Here is a 17,374-nt window from a genome sequence, read left to right as displayed (position 1 = left end):
GAAGCAAATGTTCAGCAAAAATAGCACAGTTTCCTACAGGGCCCTCAAGTCATTCTGTGGGTGTTGAGGGGACATGATTTTGTGGAAGTCACAACTACTTAGGAGAGGCTTCAAGGAAGAGGGGGTCACTCTTGGTTGGCTGTGTTAGGCCAATCCCTCTTTCTTTCTAAACTCTCTATGCTCAGACTTTTATGCGATATAATCCATTTCAGTGTGAATGTTCATAAATTAGTAATTTCTGGCCTGAGCAGGATGGTTTCCTTGCCTGGGGAGAGAAGAGAAAAAGTAAACAAACTTTCCACTCAGGAAGCGAACTCACAGAAATTTAAATGAGGTAAATGAAATTTAACAGTTGAGAAATTACAACTGTGAAGAAGTAGGTTAATCCAGGGACAAAAGGGAGTGAATCAAGAGAAACATATAAGAAGTTGAATTTAATTAAGGGACCTAGAAGGAAGATATTAGTAGCCATTCTCCATGAGGAATAATAAATGAAGGATTGTGTGTCATATTGGGTTGTAAAGGCCTAAATTATGGTCCTCCTCACGCTCCCCTCCTGAAAAAAGAATTTACTTAATATATCTGTGAAAATTTCACAGATGGAGGGAGCAATGCAGGCTGATTACAGTGTGTTTATTTGTTTGTTTTTAAGAAATTCTTATTGCCTTGGCCACCGGGAGCAAAGCAATTCCCAGTACGGGAGAAGAGAAAAATGGTCCCTTTTTCCTAAGTGTGGCTGGTGAACCAAGGGAAGTTGGATGAGGAAGGAATGGGCATGTAGCCCAAAATACTTCATTGCTCACATTGCACGTCCTTTAATTTTTAATACATTTTATTTCTGTGTTCAGGGAGGCTTTGTTATTTTAACCTCCTGATGCAAAACCATTCCTTTAAAACTTTTGGAATTAACATGCCAAACACTAACTACAATGTGTAAGGGCTGTGAGATGTTTCTTCAGTAATTTTTAATTTAAAAACTACCTTGTTGTCCTCAGAGGAACAGCACAATTTTAGTATTTTTAAAATAGTGTGGTGATGGTAATAAAATAACAGCAGCGTTTCCCTCCAAAGCTATCCTTGGGGTCTTGGGTGGGCACAGTGAGCAGTGAAGGTGGTGAGTACCTGTCCTTCTGGCCATGCAAAACAAAGTCATTTAGATAAAGGTGACTACTAGAAAAGTGGCAGATCTGAAGGAAGACAAAATCATTTATTTGGGTGTCTCAAAATCTGTTGATTTGGGGATTAGAGATTAGGGTAGAAATCCAAGTCATGCCGAGTAGGGAGCAAAAGTCAAGGGCTTTTAAAGGCAAAAAGGAATGGTTGTATAAATTATTTACTAATAATTTGAATTGATGTCAGTGGTAGAAAACTAATCCTGGCCACCTGTAATTGGTTATTAAGGCTTTCATTCACTAAATAAAATGCTATTACTGGACAACTTGCAGGTCTTTGTGCAGAGTCCTTAGATTACTTGCAGTTTGGCCCAGTTCAAAAGTTCATGGTTCTATCCAGTGAGAACATGTATAAGGCCCACCTCCTTAATGATTCCCCGGCTCCACTGTACCCCCTTGAACAAGTAACTCTATTTTATTTCAACTCTCACAGAAGGAAGAAGGCCTCTCAGGAGCTCTGTGTCCACAACCTGCTAGCAGTGGTCTTGGCTGATAAGAATAATAAACATTTTTTACACATGCCATATGCCACATATGATTCTAAACTTTTACATGGATTCACTCATATAATCCTGGAGATGGTATCATGTGAGGTAGGTATTATTCTTCCTCCTACTTCCTAGATGAGAAAACTGAGGCCCAATAACTTACCCTAAATATGTAAAGATCTTTTATAAGTTGATAACAAAAAGAGAAACAATCCAATGGGCGGGGGGTGGGAAATGGGCAAAAGACATGAATGAATTAGCACTTCATAAAAGGGAAAATCCAAATAGTCATTAAATGCAGGAAAATGTGATTGACCTCATTGGTCACAGCAAAAATCCAAATTAAAACCAGAATGACACACCACTGCATATTCCACTGAGTGCTTACAATTAAGCACCCTGATGGCACCAAGTGCTGGAGAAAAAGCAGAACAATGGATACTCACACACCCCTAGTGGGGAAAGAATTGGCCAAACCTCTCCAGATAACAGTTTGGTATTAACCACTCAAGTGGGACATTTGCAAGTCCTGTTACAGAAATTCCACTCCCAAGTGTAGAGCAAATTTAAATATTTGCATCTGTGCACCCAAAAACAAAACAAAACAAACAAACAAACAAAAAACAGAACCAAAAACATGCACAAAGGCATTCATAGAAGCATGGTCAGGAAAGTCCTAAATTAGAAACAATCTGAATACCATCAGCAGTATAGGATGACTAAGAACATTCAGTATACACATACAATATGGTACTTTCCAGCAGTAACAACGAACTTCAGCTCCAGGAAATGGCATGGATGAATCTCATAAACATCATTGAACAAAAGTGTGGAACACAGAAGAAAACTTTATGGTTGCCTTTATTCAAAGTTCCAAAGTTTGCAAAATTAGTTTCCAGTTTTAAAAGTCAGGAGAGGCATGATGTTGGGGGAGGCCAGAAGGAGTAATGATGAGGACAGGCACCAGTGTCTTGAGGAATGACCTGAGTGTTCTTTGCCTTGACCTGAGTGGTAAAGGAAAACCTCTCCATGTGTCTTGAACCACTTCTTTACTTCCGGTTCAAGAATTAGGTTAGGAGTCCCTGCGTGGCTCAGTCAGTTAAACACCTGACTTCTGATTTCAGCTCAGGTCATGATTTCAGGGTTGTGAGATGGGGCCCTGCGTCAGGTTCTGCACTTGGGCATGGAGCCTGCTTAAGATTCTCTCTCTCCCTCTTCCTCTGCCCCTCACCCCCTCCAAAACCAGATAATAACTGGGTTACTGGTCACTTGACCTTTTTCAGAATTCCACACACAATCAAATAAGAATTCTTTTTTCCTTCACCAAAAAATACTGAAGTATTATACAATAATTAATTTTTTTAATCAAACATCTTGTCCTTGTTTGCACCTATTTCCAAGAAACTGGGAATCCAAATGTTCAAGAAATGTTATGCTTAATAAAGTTAAACTTAGAGACTCTAAGTACAATAAATTGGCAGTTTCAATTTCATTTTTTATTTTCCTTATCATTTACCAAGTCTTAATCCAGGAATTGCCTTTGGGTGGCTAGTGGAATTATTGTCTTGTTTTGTTTTTTCCTCCTTTCTCGTTTTCTGTGATTTTCCAAATTAGCTATAATGAGAAAATATTACTTTTGATAAAATAAGTAAAAAGTATACTTTAAAATGTAGCTTAACCCCCGGATAGGGAGAGGTGGAAATATAAAAGTAGCATGGTCCTCTCTCATGTCTCACTCTGTGTCTGCAAAAGCTTCTTCTCTCCTCACTTTCACAGTAAACTCAGAATTCTGCCATTTCAAACTCCTCTGATTAAACCAAGCCATGATTCTAGGACTCTAGCCCAAGTCCCACCTCTTTGTGAGGTTTTCCTTCCCTGACCAGCTAGCTGGAAGCTGGAAAGTCCCTAATGGTCAAGTAAAAATGATTTTCTTTCTCTGAACACATCAAACATTTTGAAGATTGGTACACATTCATAGGACATAGCAGTATCCATCTCTTGAATGATGGGAGGGCTTACTGATTGATAAGTGCTTCACAATTTGATTCTGTGTTTTTTATTTTCTTTATTAGAAAGGTCATGTGGAAGTTAGGGGACGATCATGTGGAAGTTAGGGGAAAAATGTCATCAAACACGACTTAAAGGTGATATTCTCAGGATCTTGAAAAATAACACATTGTTTTTCATTGACCTAAATATTTTTTTTTCTTTTCACATTTTACATTTATAGAATTGGATTATTTTATTATGGACAGAATCTGACTATTATTGTCAGTCATGTATTTATCATGACCCTAACATCATTTCCTGCTCATGGATGAACTGAATTCCATGCTTCCAAACTAGCCTCCATGATCTCTGCTTCCTGGAGTTCATGCTTTTTGGTGACTTCAACCCCTTCAGTGTGGGCTGACTTGCTTCCAGCAAATAGAATATGACAAATGTGGCAGGATGTCACTTCTGATGTTAGGCTATAGAAAGATAATTCCTTCCATTTTGAGTGCCTTCTTTTGTTGTCTCACTTGTTCACTAGGAGGAAGCCGACTGCCATGTTTTAAACATCCCTACAGAGATGCCATCTACCCAAGGCATTGAGGGAGGTCCCTCCCTGAGGGCCAGGGAGGACTGGCCCTCAGTCCAACAGCCTGCAAGAGCCAGATCATGCCAACCGCTAAGTAGTGAGTGATCCTCTCTCACTGAGCCTTCAGGTAACAACAGCCCCCCCACACACACACACATACACACACACACACCCCTTGCCTAGAATCTGAGCTACTCTGAGCCAGAGGACCCAGGTCAGCTGTGACTAGATTCCTGACTCACAGGTGCTAAGAGATAATAAATGTGTTGTGTTAAGACAGGAAATTTGGGGGTAACTTATTATGCAGCAGTATCTAGTTATTTTTTAAAATATTTTTATTTATTTATTTGACAGACAGAGACCAGAAGTAGGCAGAGAGGCAGGCAGAGAGAGAGGAGGAAGCAGGCTTCCTGCTGAGCAGAGAGCCCAATGTGGGGCTTGATCCCAGGATCCTGGGATCATGACCTGAGCTAAAGGCAGAGGCTTTAACCCACTGAGCCACCCAGGCACCCCAACAGCAGTATTTAGTTAATATACAACTTACTATCACTTCCATTGAGATATTAGCATTATTTGAAGTACATGTGGTAAATATAATTTTTTTAACTGTCTTGAAAAAATGTACCAAGAATTAGCTTTGGAATAAAGAGTAACATATATGCAAAAGAAACAGAAACAGAGCTTTGAGGTAATAGGACTTTAGGAAGGCACTGTCCTTATTTGTAGGAGTGTGACCCAGAGTTCTACATTCTTTTACAAAGGAAAAGCTGAGTGCTTTATGAGACTGTTAATCTAGGCCTACTTTAACAAGGTACCACAGACTGGGTAGCTTCAATGGCAGAAATGTATTTCCTCATTATTCTGGAACTCAGAAGTCTGAGATCAAGGTGATGGTAGGTGGGATTCCTCTAAGGGTGTTCATTCCTCCTTAGATTGTAGATGCCCTCCTTCTCCACATGACTTCATATGGCTATTCCTTTGTGCATGTCTGCACCCTAATCTCCTCTCTTATAAAGACACCAGTCCTTGGATTAGGGCCCACACTAATCACCTTATTTTCACTTAATTACCTCCGGAAAGTCTCTAACTCGAAATACAGTCACATTCTGAGGTCCTGGGAGTTTTGGTATGGGCACCAGTCAACTTATAACATTACACAAGGTAACTAATGTAGTCACCTTCTAGGTATTAGGATACAGACATCTTTGGAGGTCATTATTCTGCCTTCATGTGGGTACATAATGGAAGAAAAAGCATGGAAAATTTCCTACATGTCCCAGCATGAATGGCATGTCCCACCTGTGAGGGGACTAGTGCTAGCCAAATAAGAGGTAGAATACTGTGTTCTGCACAAGAAACAGCTCCTGTTCTGCATTATTTCAAAGGAAAGAAGCTAGTTGCTTGGTTTTCCATCCGGCCCTCTTCCTCTCGCTCTATTGTGCCCATTCAGTGTCAATCGCTTTTCAGGTGAATGTAAGTCAGCTCAGGCAATATCAACACTCTGGTTAACGGCACTATTTAAAATCAGGCATGGAGGGTGCCTGGGTGGTTCAGTTGGCTAAGGGTCTGCTGTAGGCTCAGGTCATGATCCCAGGGCCCAGGGATTGAGCCCTGTGTCAGGCTCCCTGCTTGGCGGGATATCTGCCTCTCTCTATGTCCTTCCTCACCCCTGTTCATGCTTGCTCGTACTCTCTCTCTCCCTCTCAAAATAAATAAAATCTTCTTAAAAATAAATAAAATCAGGCACAGAATTAATATTTTCTGTATTCAGCCACTCAATATATATTTGCTATGTGCCACATAGTAGCTAAGTCATCTTACCTAAATCTCAAAGTACTGCATTCTGCAGAATTACCATTGTATTTGTTTGTTTTATTTTTTTTAAAGATTTATTTATTTAAGAGAGAGAGAGAGTTTGAATGAGCACGAGTGGAGGTGGGGATTGTAGAGGAAGAGAGAGAATCCTTAAGCAGATTTCCCAACTGAGTGCAGAGCCCAGGTCTGGCTGGATCCCTGAACCTTGAGATCATGACCTGAGTTGAAACCAAGAGTCAGACACTTAACTGACTGAGCCACCCAGGCCACACATTTGCTTGTTTTCTAAAGGAAGAAATGAGTTCAGAGCAGATATGCAAATGGATTGGAATCCCAAATAATCATACTCAGCTTTGTCTGAACCCAAAGCTTTGCTCTTCAGAACTTGCTTTCTTTTCTCATCTGTGATTTTTTTTCAAGCAACAGTGACTTCTAGGCTGATGTTGTCTGTTCACAAGAACTGTTTTCTTAAAGGGCCTGTAATCCAGAGGTCATTCAGGTTCTTATTAGTAAAGTAGATGGGTTTTGTTGTATTATTTCTTGCTAAGAAAACAAGGACCATCTGATTTAATTCATCTTTTATAAGATTTTTTCTAAAAATTTATTTGACAGAGAGAGAGATAGAGAGAACTAGCACAAGTAGGCCGAGGGGCAGGCAAAGGGAGAGGGAAAAGGAGGCTCCCCACTGTGCAGGAAGCCTAATGCACAGCTGGATCCCAGGACCCTGGGTATAACTGACTGAGCCACTCAGGTGCCCCTGATTTAATTCCCTTTTATAATAACAGCATATGTACCTTCAGTGTCCAATATGTGCCTGGTGCTTTGCAGGTAACAAGAGAAGGGTGTCATTATTCCCCTCCCCCCTTTTACACAGAAAGAAACGGAGGCTAAGAAACTCGGGTGAAATCCGCAATTTCTGCAGAGCTAATACTGCAGCACCCCAGCAATCTGATTCCATTACCTGCCCTCCTGGGGTTTGTGTTATCTACTGAATTCTGGGGGAGTTCATGTCGGGTTCTTTCTCTAAGCCTGAATAGGGCAGAAAGACAGACTATGAACACAATAGATTTACAACCACCCCAGGAAAAGACCATGGCCATGGTAACCATTAGAGAATAGGATAGGACATAATGAGCTCTGATTGTTGGCAAGGGGTCCATGAATTGACAGCCAAGAAAGAAAAGGATCAAGAGAGTTAATCAGTTTTGGGGTTTTAAATTGGCCTTAAAAATGCCTTCCCTCTCCCCTGCCCCTGTTACAAAGACTAAGACAGATGAGAGATGAGTAAAGTCCCGTCTCACGGATAGAAACTAAGTTGGACAACGTAATGGTGTGAGAGCCATGAAGCTCTGCTGGCTCAACCCCAGAATGGGGTGCACTTCCCCAGGGAGAAAGAGACACCCCCACCCCAGTCCAGACCTCCCGCTCACAGTGAGGACCCCAAAGGAGCAGGGAAGCCTCACAGGTTGGAGCTCCCTGCAAGCACCCTGCTCCCAAGAGAAAGGGCAGAGCTGATGAAGCATCTACAGTTTCTCTCCCCAAGTTTGCCAGTAACTTAGTCCATCTGTCTCCCTAGGCAGGCAGAATATTCCTGCCAAACGCAGCAACTTCCAGAAAGAGGTGAATCCATAAAGGCAGGCCAAGGGTACATAAGGAACGAGAGCTCAGAAGGGCATTGCGGCCACCGCAGGATACGTTGACACCTTTCTGATTTCCAACCACGTGACGACTGTGTCCAGCTCACTTCTGATCTCCAGGGCTGGAAGAGAATAAGAGCTAAAGAACTTGGTGACACAGGGATAAGTGAGCAGGGACATCAGCGCTGAGATCGGAGGCACTGCGTGAAATCAAGGGCCCCAAGGTGAGATAAAGTTTGCCAGGAGCTGCATCTTCCTAGCAGCTTTTATTTTTAAGGGCTGATAGTAGGCGGGGAGAGAAAAAACGATTATACCGAGAATTGATTGAGCTTTGTAAGCTTGGCTTTTCATTTTGTCAATTAGTTTACAAAATGCAATTATAACAATATTATGAATATTGGATTTAAACACATTATGGAGAGTTAAATTTCTAGAATTTGAGTACATTTTGAAGGCACAAAGAGGAACCCAGACCTCTGCTCCCTCATTGGGAGATAAAATATAAAATACACTGGAGACTTCTTTCCAGTTGTATAAAGTGAACACATGCAGTTAAAAGAGGAAAGAGAAAATTATATCATGAGACAGAAAAAAAGCATAGAAGGACTTGATTTTGACCTGGTTCTAAATATAGCACTGCTAACTCGGTGACCCTCAGAAAATTATTTAACTTCTCTGCATTCATGTGAAGAATGGAGGTAAGAGAGAATGCATTCAAATCACCCAGCATAAAGCTAATCAATAAATGACGTGATTTTTATTTACTTATACATACCTCTTTCTTATTTCCCATACTGTTTGATGAATTTTCCTAAGTATACAAGTTAGCCAATTTTACAGTAGTTCACAAATATTGCTACAAATAGATTGAGATATGCTCACTTGGTCATTTAAAAAGCAAAAAAAAGAAAAAAGAAAAAAAAAATTAATTTAAGAGTTAGATTGCCTGAGCTTTGAAGCATGCTAAGAAATACTAACACCATAATGGGGGGGGGGGAATATATATATATATATATGGCTAGTTCTTTTGAGTATCACTGTAAACCTTTTCATAGGAACAGTATTCCAAAAACCTGAGGAAAGAGAACTCTAGTATCTTTCAAGAGATGCTTGCTTTGGCTTTGTTTTCAATCTGCAATCAAAACAAAGCTTAGAAAAGAGAATGCAATGCTGTCAGTTTTCAGGGACAATAGGGCCACCCTGGAGAACTTCAGGAGGTACTCCCAGAGCTACTAGAAGGGTGTGCTGCTTGAAGTTGAGAGCAGAGAGGATGTTGGAGTTTGATAGTCACAGTCCAAATGCTCCTTGGATCTTCCTAGTGTTCAGAGAACCGGGAGCTCATGAGGATTGTTGACTGAACTGTAATTTTTTTGTTCATGCGTATCTGTGAGCACCTTTATGTAAGGCATTAAATTTTATTCCTATCCATAAATATACCTACTACAGGGCTGTGATACCTGATGGACATTGTCAGCAACCAGTAAAGGTCTCCGCTCATCTGATGGGGCTGGAGAGAAAGGAAAATATCTTTATTACTATTACTATTATTATTATTATTATTATTATCATTATCATCTTTTCTTTTTTTGGAGAGTTGAACTTTCCAGCATCCTTAAATAAGGCCTAAAAAAGAAACTCAGCAAGACCTGCTCATCAAAACTTCGGTCAGTTTTGGTCTCAGCAAACCTAAAATCAAAAGGCGTGCCACAATTTCCCACCTCCCTGAAGGCATCCCGGCACTCAGCAGGGCCTAATAATTTGAACAAGGGGGCCACTTCAGGCCTGCAATATTGTAATCTTTGCACTGATATGTGTGATTTGGGGCAAAATTTGACACGGGACCAGAAGTAAAAGCAATATGTTGCCTAGGGTTGTTTATCGAACACAACAAATGGACTGTAAGGAATGTGTGGGAAATTGCGTTTATCATGCTTACTTTACCTGAATCAATTAGGCATTCACTCATACATTAGTACAATGTCACCATCTGCACAGAGCCAATGATTTCTTCCTTAGAAGTCACAGGATACCAGGGTACTTTCAGAGTCTCCAAAAATGTTTTTATTTCTTTTAGAGTTTCCAGGCCTCAACAAATATGGAAATAGATAAGAATAATATATTCATCTTTACACAAATGTGGTCATGGAACTTAATTTTTAATTTATTAGTTAATTTTGAAGGCTAGGTCCCACAAAGGCCAAAGTTATAACTCAACCCTGCAACCACACAGGTAGAGAACAAATCTGGGGTCACGAAAGGGGTAAACATCCTGTTTTCAGAAAAAGGCATCAAATAATCTCTCAATCTGGATGGGTGGATTTTTTTGTTTGTTTGTTTGTTTGTTTGGTTGGTTGGTTGGTTTTGTTTTGTGTTTTGTTTTTAAGATTTTATTTATTTATTTGACAGAGAAATAGAGCACAAGTAAGCAGAGTGGCACGCAGAGGGAGAAAGAGAAGCAGGCTCTCTGCTAAGCAGGGAGCCCTATATGGGGTTCAATCCAGGACCCCAAAGCATGACCTGAGCCAAAGGCAGCTGCCTAAATAACTGAGCCACCCAGGTGTCCTGGGTGGATTGTTTTTAAGGATGATAGTAAAGTTGGAAGTTAGACAAGCTGGTGGGGGAGGCATGCGATGGGTGAGCTGAGTCAGAAGAAACCTTGATCCTACATGTTTTCTGGATATGACCCTCATTCTCTCTCTCCCAAGCAGGCTGCTCTAGCTAATTAGCAAATCAAAAGAAATGGAAAAAATTCTAGACCTGAGCACAATCAAATTAGCAGGAGTTATTTGAGGATACCATTTTCACACAGTGTAATCATGCTCTCTTTGTTTTGGTCAAATGAGCGAAAATCATCATTGAAACCCAATGCCCGCCCCCCACTCCTGCCCAGCCAGCTCTCTGGATGGTGGCATTGCATATCTCTTCTCATATCTCTTCTCAGTTTTACACAGTCTTTTCTATAAAGACAGGGATGCACAATGTACAATTAGGCAATACACATCAAGCTTCCCCTACAACAAGGACCTTTTAAAAATGCATCTGACTTTTCAGGTGATTCAGCAGTGAGAGCCATTAGTGCACCATCTAAATCAGGACTTGGAAAGTTTATTAAAATTGGATTTTTAACCTGATCCCAATTTCCTCTGCTTCTAAAGAATCCCATTGGACTCCTTAATATTCATGCTATTAACCTGAAAGATTCAAACTGTCATTATGGGAGGAAAGACGATACAGGATAGGTAGCCCCACAGGCAGGAGTTGCAGATAAAGTCACAATGAACCCAGGCAGGTAAAAGGACTGTGGATCCTCCATCTTTAGGAGAAGCAAGCTCTCTCTTTTTATCTATCCCCTTCTTCTAAACTCCCTAGTCCATGACATATTTGGGGAAAGAAAGCAAACAGAAATAACAAAAGCAAACATAAGCAAACCATTTAATTACAGAGAGCACTAGACCAAGAGTCTAGTTTTTAATGGAAGGGTTGCTGCCTTGATAACTCATCTCCACTTCTGGTGCCCTAATTACTCCCACTCACTCACATTATGACTTTAAACTTCTGTGCCTTTGTTTTTGTAAGATGAGGAAATCATAGGGATGCCTGTGTGGCTCAGCCAGTTAGGTGTCTGACTTTGGCTCAGGTCATGATTCTGGGGTCCTGGGATTGAGCACCACATAAGGCTCCCTGTCAAATGAGGAGTCTGCTTCTCCTTCTCTCTCTCCCCTTACCTGTGCTTCCTCTCTCAAATAAAACATAAGGACAAAAAGTATACATACTGTAATTCATCTTGCCTACGTGCCGGGCCTCAAAGCTTTGAACGAATCCCAGCTGGTATTACTACTGATTGTTGGTTGAACGCATAGCTCATTTGGTTTTGTTTCCATTTTATTCTCTCAGGCTTTGTCTTCTGTAGAACACAGTTTGCCACTTAACTGATGCCAGTGAGTTTTGGTACAGTTGAGTTGTGGGGATCAGTCTGGTTTCGTCTTGAGATAAGACTTTCTGCTTCCCTAGGGCACAGATGGTGTCTTCACTGTCCACTTCTTGCTCAGTACCTGGCATAGAGTTAAACACATACTAGGTGCTCAGCAAAGACTCTGGTATCTTATGATAACAGGTAACAGATCATCTATTTAAACCATCTCATTTTCTAGTTGATGACACTGAGTAAGAGGGTTTTAGGCCAGACATGTATCAATGGCAGCCAGTCATCAAGAGCAACCACCACTGTGTCTCCTGTGAGCCTCCATTCTGACACCGACGCCCTGATAGGGAAACACATCTGACCCAATCCAGCAGTCCTTGAGGGGATACACTGTTTTAGATACTGTGCAAGGTTCTGGAGAGACAACACAGAGTTCTCTTTGGTTCCCATCATGGTCCCCATGATCTAGTGGGGAACCCAAATCTCTAAGCTGATATTTTCAATACAATATTTGTGCTGTTACACCAGAGCTGAGTTCTGGCAGTATGTAAATGCTAGGTTAGTAAACCTAACTTATGCCCAGAAGAGGTCAGAGAAGCCTGTTTAAGAGAAATGACAAATTCCTTGCCAGAGACATAAAGCTAACTAAGAACAAAAGAGCCAAATAATACTTTCTTACTTGTCTGAACAAAAGAATGCTGATCATTGATCAATGAACACTGGCAGACACTTAAAAAATGAGAGATGTTAAAATCCAGTCCTCAAATTCTTAATCACTTGCCAGATCTACTTGGGGTTGCTTCTTGCAAGTAAAGTTTCTAGCAGTGACTGAGGGCTGGGGCCTAAGGTTCTCCTTCTTTTTCAGGACTTGTAGTAGCAGATATGTTAACCTGCTCTTGGCTCCCAGTGTGCTAATGGAATCACTGCCAGCATCCCTTTGCATCTGGCAAATGAGTAGTGAGACTCAGACTAGGTAACAGAAACACTTTGAACTCTCAAGGAAAAGTAACCATACCAACTTAGAACATCAAAGCCGCTCCCTGTTCTGAAGAACCCATGATCTGCACTGGGCTTAGCTGCTGGTAGAAGCTTAAGGATACCAGTAATTGGCAAAGGTTTATCTCAGACTACCATTTGACCTGTGCAACCTCCTGCATGATTTTATACAGCTTCATAGGATGGAGGGTGGGGGGGATACCCCTCTTAAAGCTAACATAAATTTAAATGCTGAGGCTATTCAAGGTGGGGCTTTAAAGTGACTATATATCACATATTAACATTAGTCTGCTCAGAGAAGTAGCCAGGGTCACAAAAACCTCTAAAAGCTTATTTTCCAAAATAAGTCTTGTTCTTGGCCTCCCAGATGCTATTGAGTTCATCAGATAGCCAGAGATGCTGGTCTTTGCTCTGCTTTCTTAAAGGGCAGTAGGTAACAACTCATGAGTAGAGGGGTCAACTTCCTATGGCAACCATTCCATAAATGGGAAAGTATTTTTAAACCAAGCAAAATTAATGACAGAATTTTTAAAAATTAATGACAGATTGAATGACAAATTCTTCCAAATACCTTTCTTCCAATATTTAAGATATTGGAAGATCTAGTGAAACGTCAAATTACTTTGATGTTCATTTGGCAGTTTTCTTTTCTCTTTGCATGTTTCTTTCCTCCCTCCTTCTTCTTTCTAACGTGTTTGCTGACCGCCTTTGAGGGCAGCTTCCTTTGGCTCAGGAAAGCTGGTAAGCAGGCAGTGCAGCCTCTGTAAGGGGTCTGGAAATCTTAAATCTGAAGTTGAGCTACTTGGACGCTAGTCGAGTTCTCCCCCAAAACCTCCAGCTACAGGATCTACAGGATCGGGGAAGGGACAGAGAAACCCTGCTTCATTTCAGGACTGGCGTTTACCACTCTGGGGTACTAGTAAAAGAGGTGAATTCTCCAGGCTCTCCAGGTAAACCTGCATACACTCCCGGGCGCGAAACCGAAGTAGAAGAGCGTGTTCAATGGCGACCCGGGGTGTTCCAAGGCCTGTTCCCTGTGCCGATTCGGGCTCCAGCTGCCTGGCCGCTGGCGTACCGGTCCGGAGGCGGTGTAAGTTCCAGGGAATGGCGCCTTTGGCCTCCAGGGCGGCGCAGGGAGCACCCGCAGCAAAGGTTGGTTACAGGCGAAGGAAACTGTGCAGACCACCTCGCAGGAGCACAGCTCTGGGAACACTAGGGCTGAGAGTGCGCAAGGAGGTGGGCTGGAGTTTGCGCCTACCCTTCCCCAGCAAGGGGTAGGAAGTAAACAGGACTTCCCAGGTTCGCCGCGAACGCAGAATCATGCAACCCACAACCGGCCCCACCCTCCTGCCCGTCTGGTCCCCCTCCTCCTGGACTGAAACAAGGAGCCGCGGAGCCCTGTGGCCAGATGGACTCGTCAGAGACACGGAGCCCTCCGGGCTCAGTGCAGCACCAGAGCGGGCCGGGCAGCAGTGGGCGCTCGCGATCCTCCTCTGCCCTGCGCTCTTTCCCTTAGGACACGGCCTCCTCGGTCCCCTCCTCCTGCTCCGGCTCCTCCTCCTGCTCCTCCCCTCCGCGGGACTGTTCGCTGAGCCTCCCGCCTGTAAAGTCCCCGGCGCGAGGACAGTCACCAGCCGCCGCCACTGCCTAGTCTCCGTGCGTGCCCGCATACCCTGCCTCGCCCGCCTGCCCCGAGGCGCCCCGAAGCTCGCTCCACCAGCCGCCGGTTCTCCGCGGAGCTGCCCATGGCTCAGCCCGAGAGCCGACTTCGGGCGCCGGACCGGCTCCACCGCGGCGCTGCTCAGGTGAGTGCCGCGCGCTAGGGGCGGAGGCCGCCCAGCAAGAAGGAGTAGCAGGACGGGGAACCGTCGGGGTGCCCTCAGCTGGCGCCGCGGATTTAGGGCGAGTGCAAAGCCCAAGGTGAGTCGAGGCTGGAGCAAGTGGAGTGGATGTGGGGGATACAAGGAAAGAGAGACACGGGGTTTTCCATCCTTCTCACCTCCTGTCTTGCTCTCTCAGGTCTGCAAATCCAGAGAGACTGTTTTTGTTGTCGTTGTTTTGTTTTAATAGGCAGGTTTCTGACTTTGTGGATTGGATCCTCCCCCAGCAGAGTCAAGAGGCTCGCTCCTGCCCACCGCATCTCCCTAGGACTGTGCGGGGCAGCCCGAGCGCAGCGCGCTCCAAAGCCAGGGTACCACTCCGTCTGGGAGCTGGGTCAGGGATACAGTCAGCAGAAGTCAGTGGGTCGAGTGAGCATTACGGGTGGGGAAACCTAGGTCTGTTTGCCCTTGCATTTGGTCGGAGTGGAGGAGACCTGGGGCATCTCCCGGGGGGCGGGGATGCTTGGGAGGAGAGATATTATAGGTAGCCTTTTTTACGAATGCCAATTCTATACCGTCCTGCTATTTCATTTTACTCTTTCCTATTTTTTTTTTTTCCTGCCTCTGTTTCTATTTCGAGCACCTTGGGTGGTGGCGGCAAATGAGGGTGCAGGGAGGCGGGGCGCCCACCCGCGGAGGGAGCGAGTACCCCTCTCTTAGATCCAGGGGCAGACTCCGCGAGCCTGACGTCTCCAGGTGCGCTCTCGGAGTCAGACCGCGGACTGCGCGCTACTCCCCCTTCTGGCCCCAGCCTGTCCCGGGAGCCCGAAAGCCGGCTTCCAGAGCCGGCAATAGGATGGGAAAGCCGGCGAAAGCAGAAGCAGGGATCCAGGACGCGAGTGTGGGGTGTGCTTCGCTCCGAGGTTGTGTGCCGGCGCTGTGAGCCCTCCTTTTCACTTCCTCGGCTGGAGGGCGTCCCCGTTTCCTCGCACACCCAGGCCCCTCTCTTGGGAGTGGGGTTGCATCCCTCCTCCGCCCTTCACAGTGCAGGACCAGACGTTGCCTTGCCTTGCCTAGCGCGAGTCTCACTCCTCCCCCAGCATTATCTGTCGGCTATTTTTATCCACTACTTGCAGGAAGATGCTTTTGGGGGGATTCTGGGGAGGAGACTCCAAAGCCGCTCTCTTCGCACTGCGCTCCCTGAAGCGGTACCCTGCTAAGAGGGAGCGGCCGTGAGGAATGGCCAAGGAATTGGGAATGGAGTGTACGCGCTCCTCCTCCCGCAGTCAGAGCTCTCGGAACCCGGCACCACAGGCTCGGCTGCGCTGCTCGCCCGGGGAGCCGGTCCGGGGAGGAGCCCCTAGCGTCCAGGCGCCTTCCTTGGCAGGCTTTTGTGGCTGCTGCCCGAGCGCACGTATGATCCTTTAGGTCCTAACTCTTTTTGCGATTGCGCTTTGCAGCCAAATCTCACTTTATTGTATTGAAATGGAATTACCAACTTCCACTCAAGGGTTAATTACTGGAATTCCGTCTTTAAAAGGGGAGGAGGGACATAACCGAACTTCTGCCGGCCTGTATTTCTAAAACCCATCCTTTGGCATTTGGAATTATTCTTACTTTCAGCGTTTTCAGTAAAAATTGGGTGCAATTGGAATAAGCCTAACCTCATGAAATTCCAGGAGATGGACGCCTCAGGGCCAAATTCCCGCTTTACTCTTTGTATTTCCAGGGTTTATATTCTTCTACTCCCATAGGACTTCAGAACTAACACGTTCAAATGGACCCTTGTGTTACATAAGTTTTTCTCCAGCGCTAGAAAGAAAAAAAGATCAGCTTCTTAAGGAGTCTTCAGGGGCTTCCACGGGCCCCTCTAACTCTTGGCTGGCCAGAGCTCTGCCAGGTGGATCAACAACTTAGTGACTAAGCACTCCTAAGTCCTAGCAGTTAATTAGGACAGGAGCATTGAGTGAGGATTGGTGAAGCTGACCGGTGTAGGATGCACTGTAGTTTTAAGATGTTTAAGATGGGAGTTTTGGGGTTTTTGTTTTCCCTTTGCTTAGGAAACTGGTGATAAAGAGGTACCTTGAATGTGCAAATGGGATCAGGAAAAGCCCAGGCCTCTTAGCTCTGTAATTGGTTCGCCTACTATGAACCCAGTAGTCCTTCAGCTTGAAGCCATGCTTTGCGCAGTGTAGATGTTCAGAAACCCTTTGCTTGGACTTTAAAATATAGCTGAAGCTTGTGCTTTTATTGTCAAAAGAGGAAACCCCCTTCCTGGAAAAGCCCTGAAAGAGCCCTTTGAAGGGAAAGCCATGTAGGAGCTTTTCTTACTTTGAATCTCCATTTGATGGTGCTTGGAAGGGGCTGGAAATATGGACTGCCTTTCCCCTCTGCCAGGGCATCTACCCAGGGTAGTACATGCCTGCTGTGAGTACTGAGTCCTGTTCTGTCTGTTGAGGCTAGAGTTTGGGGAGAGCAACTCTAAACTGGATTCATGCCCTGATGGCCATGAACCTGTACCCAGGGTCAAGACTCAGACATCAGGTTGCAGGGCTTGTCTTTAAGCCAGAGTCCTTGCAGTCTTAGAGGGGATGAAAGCACAGCTGGAGAGTAGTAATGTTCTAGCAGCTATGCAAAAAAATGCAACTTTTCAGGGGGCATTGGAAAAGAAGGGGGTTGTTCCCCATCACTTTGATGTGTCCTCCTTCAGCACTAATGATGACCTAGTGCTTCCTGTAAAACTGCCCTTTCTAAGTGGGGAGGCTGGGGAATCTGCTAGCTGCTTTTGGAGACAGCTTCTTGCCCCAGACCCGAAGCAAAGACTCCTTCCCTCACTGAGGAAAAGAATCTCTCAGATTCTGCCTCTGAAAAATAGAGACTGAAAGGTTATTATGAGAAAGTGAGAAAATGTATGTGAAGAGCATGTTGGCAATTCTAAAACCC

General features: G+C 44.3%; 1 protein-coding gene across 2 annotated transcripts in view; it reads left to right on the top strand.

The window, feature by feature from the left end:
* The first annotated feature begins 14,100 nt into the window (after positions 1 to 14,100).
* Positions 14,101 to 17,374, top strand: part of HS3ST1 (heparan sulfate-glucosamine 3-sulfotransferase 1) — a 28,616-nt gene continuing 25,342 nt past the window's right edge. Inside the window, exon 1 of one of the 2 annotated variants that reach the window (XM_059381018.1) lies at positions 14,101 to 14,416. The gene's annotated coding sequence lies outside the window, so the exon portion shown is untranslated. The other variant, XM_059381028.1, reaches the window with a different exon arrangement.

This window comes from Mustela nigripes, chromosome 1 (genome assembly GCF_022355385.1).
Source record: "Mustela nigripes isolate SB6536 chromosome 1, MUSNIG.SB6536, whole genome shotgun sequence".
Taxonomy (NCBI): domain Eukaryota; kingdom Metazoa; phylum Chordata; class Mammalia; order Carnivora; family Mustelidae; genus Mustela; species Mustela nigripes.
This window is presented reverse-complemented; position numbering and strand designations above follow the sequence as displayed.